Consider the following 9,282-nt stretch of genomic DNA (forward strand, 5'->3'; position numbering starts at 1 on the left):
ACAACCACATGAAGAACAGTTTGTTACACTGGCCATCTTGAACTGTAGAAGGGAAACTACATTATAATTTGCTGCACTCACAGCTCAGAATTCCCAAGTCACGCCTATTACATGTTTGATTTCTTAACGTAGACTGTTACATGTTATATTACACAACTGATGAAGTGACATCCTGTTGTATTTCATTCCAAAAAAAAAAAATAAAATCTGAAGTCCCCAGACAAACCAGAAGATCTGTGAGGAAATCTCTCAAGTTCCTTCTCTCGTCTTTCTTCACTTCAGGCCTGTATAAATTTTATTGCTTCTGCGAGTTCAACATTTCTTCCTATTCTTATTATTACCTTCTGACTAAACTAAAGGTGATCTGTTTCTCTTTCACTTCCTAAAAAAAAAAAGTGACCTGTGTTATGTAAAACAAGCTACTCCACATTTTAAGGCCCTATCACTCACCACCTTCAGTGGCACCACCTGTCCTGATGCCTGGGTCTACGCCAGTGTATTTGGCATCACATACACGCGAGGCATTCAGATACCACAGTGTGAACAGGCTATAAATAAACACCCTGAAACTCTCCTTTTCTCTTTCAAGTAACACCACAAAACACTTAAAAAAAAAAAATCACCTGTGTAGAAACAATCCTCTGTGTATCTGATCCAACAACAGAAAAGAGCAGCCCTGCTCTAGAACCACTGGCTGCTCAAACCAGCCTCACAGTTTCCTAATGCAGGAGTCCGAGCTAGCAGTTCTTCTAATCTGGGGAAGGAGATGGACCTCTTGTCCATAACACCCAGTTTCTTGCACAAACGTAGTTGTCCACTTGCAAAGTCAGTGTTTTGTTCTACTTTATCTGTAAGTGGACCATAAAGGAGGTTCTATGGAATACTGTGAGAGCACTAACTGCTCCTGCTTCTACAAATGACTAACTATCCCTGACATGTAACATGACAGATAAATACTACTGGGAAGTTGTTCATTATAAAATATAAGCCAATTGTTATTTCACAGTATTAGAGTACATACATGTCTATGCTACACCATTTTATCTGCCTTTTTTAAGGAGTAAGACATAGCACTGAGCATTTTCTCAACAAAACCCAAAGATCTGCATCATTACCTTCAATTACAAGACGGTTCAATTTAAATTAGTGTGTAAATTCTTTGATGTCATAAGGACAAAGACAGTGAAGGCAGAGTTGAACACAGAGGAGGGCTGGAGTTTTTTCAAATCAAACAGTGTAAAAGCCTAAAAGAAAAGACTCTGAAGGTTACATGGATGAACAATGTTAGAAACACAGTAATAAATAAGGAGGATGAATGTAAGAAGTGGAAGGAAAAACACCCACGTAAGTAGCAATGCAAGTGCAGGTTGCTGATAAAACAAAGAGCAGTAACTCATTTTGATTTCTGACAATTCCACAAACGCTAAATATGCTAAAAGAATAAACGCATAAAATATACTAAAAAGAGCAAAAGCTTTTTCAAACACGTAACTATAAAGAAAGAGCTAAGTAGCAGCACTACGATGCAATGATGGAATTGAAATTGAAGAACTTAAATATACTTCTTCAGTTAATTGAACACTTGCCCTTTACTTTAACAGATGAATGCTGGTTATTTCATAGGTATGGAAGCTACCATCCTGCAATTAAAGCAAAGCTTTAAAAGTTAACACGTACAGCAGAACACTCCCAAACCAGCTATTTTAAAGAATTGTCTCATGAAACTGCAGCTCTAGCAACATAGCTCAGTAAACAAATCTGAGGTATTATTATTGCAAACCAGCAGAAGTAGCATTTACATGAGAGGGAACAGAAAGAATCACACTGGAAATCACAAATCTTACATGCTTAGCCTTTAGTGCTCTGTGAGACCAAGCTCGAATGGAGAAACAGAAATAAAAAATATGACTGAATTTAATTATGCAAGACTAACATAAGAGTCTTCCCTAGAAGGATGCACCTATACAATTCCCCTGTGCAAGGGCATGTTCTTTGTAATTAGAATTTCTGTTGACGGCCTGAACATCAGGCTGATGGCACCAACCAGGTGAGCACATGAGAAACAAAAGGAGGAGCTGCACATACTACTTCCACAGGGTGACCATAACCTATTGAAGGGGTGAGTGGGAAAGGGAAACCAGCAGTTGTTCATGTAACAGATTTAAGGATTTATTCAGAGTTTTCATTCATAACAACCTTAATCAGAAAAAGATTATCTGAAACTACAATCATTGCCAAAAAAAGATAAAAATAAAAATACAAATAAAAGAGCCTAGCATTAAAGGAAAAAGCAAAGACAGAAAATTACCATCTGTCAAAAGATTACAGTGCTTGCTATTATGGTGGAGGTAGTTATTCCAGTTCATGAATAGTGTTCCCATTTAAAAAAAAAAAAAAGACAAGAAAACCTGTTCGTCTCAAATCATGTCCCACCTCTGAATCCATTGGCACAAAGCTTCTGCTCTGAATGAACAAGCTCACGACAGCCTCTTCAGGAAATAAAAAAAAGTTACCCTCCGTGCAGTTGTCAGCCTGCACTGGATTAACCGTCACCTTTCTAATCTACCCCTTTAGTGCAGTGTATTCCCAGTTTATTTGCCGTTTAAAACACTGAGAAATACAACTTTTTTTCTCAATTCATGGTATTTAACAACAGAATAGCAACTCCTTAGAGGGAGCTGAAATCCCTTAGTTCCTGAGTGTTATGAAGCTGTGGATAAAGAGAAGGTCAAGAATTGAGACAACCAAAATAATATTATGCAGTCTGGAAAAGTGCTGCCTGATGGAGCCATAATCTGTGATTATGCCTGGCTAGTGCTGGTGAACTTAAAGCAACGCAAGACAGTAGCTGCACCAATGCATCCTACAGGCCTGTAGGAGTACCAGGCACCTACAGACCCACCAACCTACCTTGGTGACCCTCCTGTCTTTGCAGATTACTAAACTTCTGAGACATCATGCAGCAATACAACTTCAAGCAGTGGCACTTATTTTATGAAGCATGAATTCTTTGCCAGTCAGCTGCTAATAGCTGCAATTATTGATAGCATTACTCCACAAGATGATAAAAAAAAAAAAAAACACGTTATCATCAGTGACAAGAAGTACTGGCAAAGCTCTCAACTAAGTCTGTCTTAGGGCACAGGCACAACCTAAAGCATATGTCGGTTTCAGAAGCAACGTAACACAGTTGGAGATTTATAGAATCAGTGCTACCATAAATGCTGCAAGAACGAACTAAGAAAATCAAATGTGATTTTAAAATATGAGGAAATGACAGTACTATAATGAACACCGTGAAAAAAATTATGGGAATGCGCAATGAAAAACAGTCACATGAATCTTCCACGTTTATTCTAAAATGAAGCAACTGACATTTTTACACTGTCAGCTTTTTCAAAATGGGCACCCTTTCTGTCATTTTGCAGAAGAATGATTCATTACTCACTGGAAAAAAAAACACAACACACTGCTACTATATCTAGACTCCATTTTTTAATGAATGAAACAAACAAAGAGCCCTACAGTAACAGCCCACATTCAGTAACAAGCTGCAACTATTTAAGTTATTTTTCCATTAACAACTTAATATTAGAACACGCCTACACTCTCACTACAGTTACAGTGCAATGAAGGAAAGCCACTGCTGCAAGCTTCTACCACCAGCTGACATCTCCTGCTGAGGAGCCCCTGGTGGCAGCGGCTGTTAGGCCCTTCGGGAGGGGCCCCTTCAACTCTGCCAGGGCAGCAGCTCTACCTCGGCATGCCTAATACAAAGGCACCAACTTCACCATCCGCACAACGTCACACCACTACTCACTATTCAGAAGGACAAAGAACACACAAGATTACTTAGAAACACGAACTGTCCGCTATGTACACTTACTTGGTAAGCAATTTCCAGATGCTTGCAGTAAGAAATTTGGATTACTTTCTCAGAAAGCATCTCTGATAATTTTTTATAATGCTACTGAGCTGCGCTGACCTGTAACTTATCACCACTCCCGTTCACATCAGGATTTTTCAAAGACAACAACACAGCATCAAATCTGTTATCGGTTTCTCAACCTCTCTTGGCATTATGTACCAGAGGAACTCATTAATATATATATTTTTAAATCATGATCAAAAGGTATATATACACCACAACTTGCACACTATGTGAAAGTCTAGTTTGTTTTCTATTTAAGCCCTTAGCGTGCCCTACACAGCCTCTTGTGACCTGGAGTCCAATTTAACCAGCACTTTCTAAAACTTCATGCGTTAAAGTACTATGTCATCCTCTGTAGAGTCTGAGTCATAAAGCAAACGAGCTCCTCTGGAGTCAGTTCACAAGAAGTACTGACGTTTAGGTCAACGAGATTACACCTGACATTTCCCACAACTGTCTTCTATGCAGAAGCTCTCCGCTACAGCCGTGAGTTGTGTCCAGGTAAAACTGACTTCACACTCAAAGGCAAACATCTTTAAACCTAGGTAATGTAAGACAATGGGAAAAGCATGTCACGTATGTCTAACTGTCTTGTACTGCCAAAGCACCTTTCATCTGCTCTTACATCGTCACTAAACAATTACATTAACCAAGGAAGTAAATGTACATAAAGACGATATCTGCTTCTGGGCCCCAATATATTTGAACACTTTAAACTCAAGGCGCAATTAATGTTTGTAGAACTCACCAGAGAAGCATTCATTTAATCCTACAGGAAGTGTGTTAAAAAAAAAGAAAAAGAAAAAAAGCTCCAGAGATGTTCAATGACACTTTGAAGCAACGTAACTGATAATACTTTGTGTTTCACGCTGAAGATAGCTAGAGGTCTCTCCTTGAAATGAGGAGGTTGTAATAGAGCTGGTTTTACAAAATTTATCATCAAAACGCTGCCCTTCCAAGCAACACGCTAGCGATAAAACTGGAAGCCACTTAACAACACAGGACGCAGATCACCGCCCAGAGCCGTCTCCAGGCTCCTTCCAAGCCCAGGAAGGTGTCCGTCCCCCTCATCATCACTTTATTTGCATTAATAGCGGCAGGAGAATAAAAAAAAAAAAACACCGTGATGGGGAGAGAGGCGCGCCCCGGCGAGGCGCCCCAAGGCCGGGCCGAGGGTCACGCCCTGCAGAACGGCGCTGCAAAGGGGGACGGCACCGGGACGCGGCCGGCTGTGATTGCGGGACTCCTTCCTCCTCCTCCTCCTCTTCCTCCTCCTCCTCCTTCCCGGCACCCAGCGGCCAGGAGGCGCCGTGAGGGGCACCCCACAGGGGCCGGGGCCGGCATCCCGCGCCCGGCCGAGCCCCGCCCGCTGCCGCGCGGCCTCCCTGCCGTGCCCGCAGCCGTGCCTTACCTCGCCCCGCCTCGCCCCGCCGGGAAGGGCCCCGCGGCTCCCCGCAGGCCCCGGGCTCGCCGCACGCCCGCCGGACGGAGGCTGGAGCCGCCCCAGGGCGGGCAGCGGCCGGCGGCCCGGGCCAGGCAGCTGCGCTCCGGCTTTCACGCTTCGCCTTTCTCCTCCCCGCCTCTTCCCGGCCACGGGAAGCGCAGGAACCGGAGCTCGGGTCAGGGATGGGCCGCGCTCGGCTGCGGGCCGCCCTCCTCTCCCCGCCCCTGCGAGGCCGGGCGGTGGCGGCCGGCGGGGAGCGGCGCCGGGATTCGAACCGGTGGCAACGCGGGGAGAGAGGGGAGGGGGAAGAGAGGAGGAGACGGGGCCGGCTCTGAGGCGGAGTGCGCAGGCGCGACGCGATGGGAGTGGGGATGGAGGGGGGGTATGCGCGTGCGCAATGATGGCACCGCGCTGAGGGGAGGTGGGGGGGGCGGATGGGGTTTTTGTCCTTTTCTTGTCAGTTTGCTTACTGGTTTTACGTAGGGGTTGGTTTTGACCGAAGGCCAAGCAGCCGGCTTCGGCCTCACAGGGTCTCCGGGGAACGGTCCTGTTGGTTTTACCCCCCGCCAAGTTGTGTACTGCTCCCACCCTCCTTACCTGACATGCCATGTAAGGGTTTGGGAGGTTTGCTTGGATGGTGCCAGGCAGGATTGTGGGCAAAAATACTGTGGAAAGTGTTTAAACCTTGTCCCGTGCTGCCCCACACACTGCTGGGTTTACATACTAGTACATTTTACATAAAAGCAAACAACAGAGTTCCTAAGGATATGAAATAACACGTAGAAATAAAGGACTGTACCAGGACATTTTACATATAAGTAAACAACAGAGTTCCTAAGGATATGAAATAACACATGGAAATAAAGGACTGTACCATTAAATATATTTCAGTTCACACACAAATTGTGTTTCTGCTGTGAAACGGGATCAAATCTGTAGGCATTTTCTTTAACACCTCTGTCACCAAGTGCGGGGTAACTGAGAACATAAAGATGATCAGGGGTCTGCTGGAGATGGTATTTTGGATGTTTGAAACCGCACAAGAATGAAAAAGCGCTGTTCGATGACAAGCCTAGTGGCAAGACTCAAGAATATTCCCGAGAGCCCTTGGCAGAGGTCAAATGTCTTACTAAAATAAGCTCATGTGGATGAACATGAAGGAAAAAAAACGTGACATGCAAGTGAATTAAATCTACTACAGCAGACATAAAGCAACTTCCTTGAGTTTCTTTAGTATTTTATAACTTTCTATTTGAGAAATGCTACAGTGTCTTAGTCTCCTTCCTCATACAGCTTGGCCACACCATGCTTATTTTTAACATCGTATTAATTTCTGTTGTAATAGCTGATGATCTCACTGCAGAGAGATGAAGTAGAACGGAAGTGATGTTGCAGAGGGAGAAGTTTATTCTGGAACATCAGCAGGAAAGACATGAAAAAAATACTAGCTTTAAAACTATGTAGTTATTTGAGGTTGATTCTTACAGAAAGACTCACATACTGACTTTTGGGCCTTATGGAGAGACTCTTCATTAGTGTCTCAGGTGGTTTTGTTTGGTCTAGCTAGTGGTAGAAATATTTTGTTCCTTCTTGAGTGGAGACTTGGTGTGGAACCTTATGAATTGTGTGATGTCCCAGGTCTCCGTAGGATGACTCTCTGTCAATAGATTGCTATATAAAGGGGAAAAATGTTTTCAGTTGTTCGTACATTTTTTTCTGTTGAAGCATTGGGATTTGCATACGTTTGGTCTTTTGATATCACAGGCAGCACATTTTTCTTTAATGATGCAGCAAAAGACATGTCTCCTTGAGAGCAGACATGCATTTTTGTGGCTTGAAAGAGCAATTGTTTACTTTACTGAAAAGCAGTGCGCAGCACAGTGTATACACAGAGCAGCTACTGCAGACAGTGGTACAAGATGTCACAGTAGCAATTCTGAGTTCAGCATCATTAATGAGTAGTTAAACAGTCAGATTACCTACGTTTTAATTATAGACCTTCAATTAGAACCCAGAAAATGAAATTACATTGGACTTTTGCTGTGGAATGGCCGCAGTTACAAAAAATAAAATGATTTATTAATCTACCTTAAACAAAATCTTATTGAAGTTACTGTAAAGCTTGTTCTTGTAAAGCTCCTCATATGTTATTTAGCCTGCTGATGTACTCTCTCTTTTCCCTGGAAAGCTCTCTCTGAAACTGTTTTGCTCTGTTGAGCCATTCCGTGGGTAAAATCTTAGCTCTACTTAGCATAATGATCACCTAAGAAAGTGTATCTGGGATGAATTTCTAAGTCTGTTGTATGTTACCTCAATTAAGTCAACTTCCTGCAATAATTTGTATAGAGTTTTAAAGAGATTTTGTCACTGAAGCAGCTTTGATGTGAGAATTTACAGAAAAATATATTTTCCTATGTTATGTTTACTATTTGTGAAGTTTTGAATGTCGTTTCTTTCCTTCTCTTTAGCATTTCTCATCCTCCTGTGAAATTTTAGTTCTTTAAATTGATTCAGTACCAGTTCCATTGAAACACTCAACGTTACTCAAAGTAATTTTGATTTTCAGTTACATTCAAAAGAGTAGGTAAAGGAGTGTATGGTTTAAATGTAAATGGTGGGAAATAATCTAAGACTTTTAAGAGAATAACTGAAATAGTTACAAAGGTAAGTGCATACAGACTGGATGCTGAACATAACCATGACATTATTTAATAATCTCTTCTAGAATTCATTGGAGAAATAAAAGACTTATCAGACTTCTGTAAGACTTCTGTATGCATAAAACATTTACCAAATAGTAGGAAAGACTAGAAGGTTTCTGGTAGTGCCAGTAACAGAACCAGTGAGCTTTAGTCTTTCCACTTAACCTCATTTACTCTTAGTAGTGCAAAAATTGTAGGGCATAGTAAGAATTGTGCACATATGATGCACTGTGATGGGAATTAGCACCCACAGATCTTTTTGGTGCTCTCCAGCAGGAGAATTGTGCAAGGTCTTCTGGGTCAGATCCTTTGCATCCTCATCAGGGAAAGGGTTAGACTGTTTGTTTAGTAACCGTGGATAGAGCTAACTGAAAATTTGGTATTCCAATGTTTTCCCAGAAAGGTGGATTTCCAACTAAATAAAATCTTTTGCAGAAAACATCTGTTTGCACTGCAGATTTGTTAACTGGGGGCTGACGTGCTGGAGAGCAGCTCTGCAGAGAAGGACATGGGAGTCCTGGAGGACAGGAGGCTGACCACGACTCAGCAATGTGCCCTGGTGGCCAAGAAGGCCAACGGTATCCTGGGCTGCATTTGGAAGAGTGTTGCCAGCGGGTCAAAGGGGGTGATCCTCCCCCTCTATTCAGCCCTGGTGAGGCCACACCTGGAGTACTGTGTCCAGTTCTGGGCTTCCCAATACAAGAGGGACATGGAGATACTGGAGTATGTTCAGAGAAGGGCTACAAAGGTGATGAGAGGACTGGAGCACCTGTTGTACGAGGACAGGCTGAGAGAACTGAGCCCGTTTAGCCTGGAAAAGAGAAGACTGAGGGGAGACCTCATTAATGTGTATAAATATCTGAGGGGAGGGTGTGGAGAGGATGGAGCCAGTCTCTTTTCAGTTGTGCCCAGCAACAGGGCGAGAGGCAACAGGCACAAACTGAAGCACAGGAGGTTCCGGCTCAATATGAGGGGGCACGCCTTTACTGTGAGGGTGACAGAGCACTGGCACAGGTTGCCCAGAGAGGTTGTGGAGTCTCCTTCTCTGGAGATATTCAAAACCCGCCTGGATGCCATCCTGTGCAATGTACTCTAGGTGATTCTGCTCAGCAGGGCATTGGACTAGATGATCTTCAGAGGCCCCTTCCAACCTCGGCCATTCTGTGGTTCTGTAATTTACCAAACAATTGAAAACACAACTCTCC

At 43.1% G+C, this 9,282-nt stretch overlaps 1 protein-coding gene across 28 annotated transcripts in view; it reads right to left on the minus strand.

Annotated features, from left to right (window-relative positions):
• Positions 1-5,482, minus strand: part of LRRFIP2 (LRR binding FLII interacting protein 2) — a 54,302-nt gene extending 48,820 nt beyond the window's left edge. For 26 of the 28 annotated variants that reach the window (XM_048075490.2, XM_048075488.2, XM_048075485.2 and 23 more), the window contains exon 1: positions 5,343-5,482. The gene's annotated coding sequence lies outside the window, so the exon portion shown is untranslated. Of the gene's footprint in view, positions 1-4,679; positions 4,817-5,342 lie in introns of those variants that run through there. The other 2 variants (XM_066992219.1, XM_066992220.1) reach the window with 2 other exon arrangements.
• Between the last annotated feature and the right edge of the window lie 3,800 nt (positions 5,483-9,282).

Source organism: Anser cygnoides, chromosome 2, assembly GCF_040182565.1.
Source record: "Anser cygnoides isolate HZ-2024a breed goose chromosome 2, Taihu_goose_T2T_genome, whole genome shotgun sequence".
In the NCBI taxonomy this organism is placed as follows: Eukaryota; Metazoa; Chordata; class Aves; order Anseriformes; family Anatidae; genus Anser; species Anser cygnoides.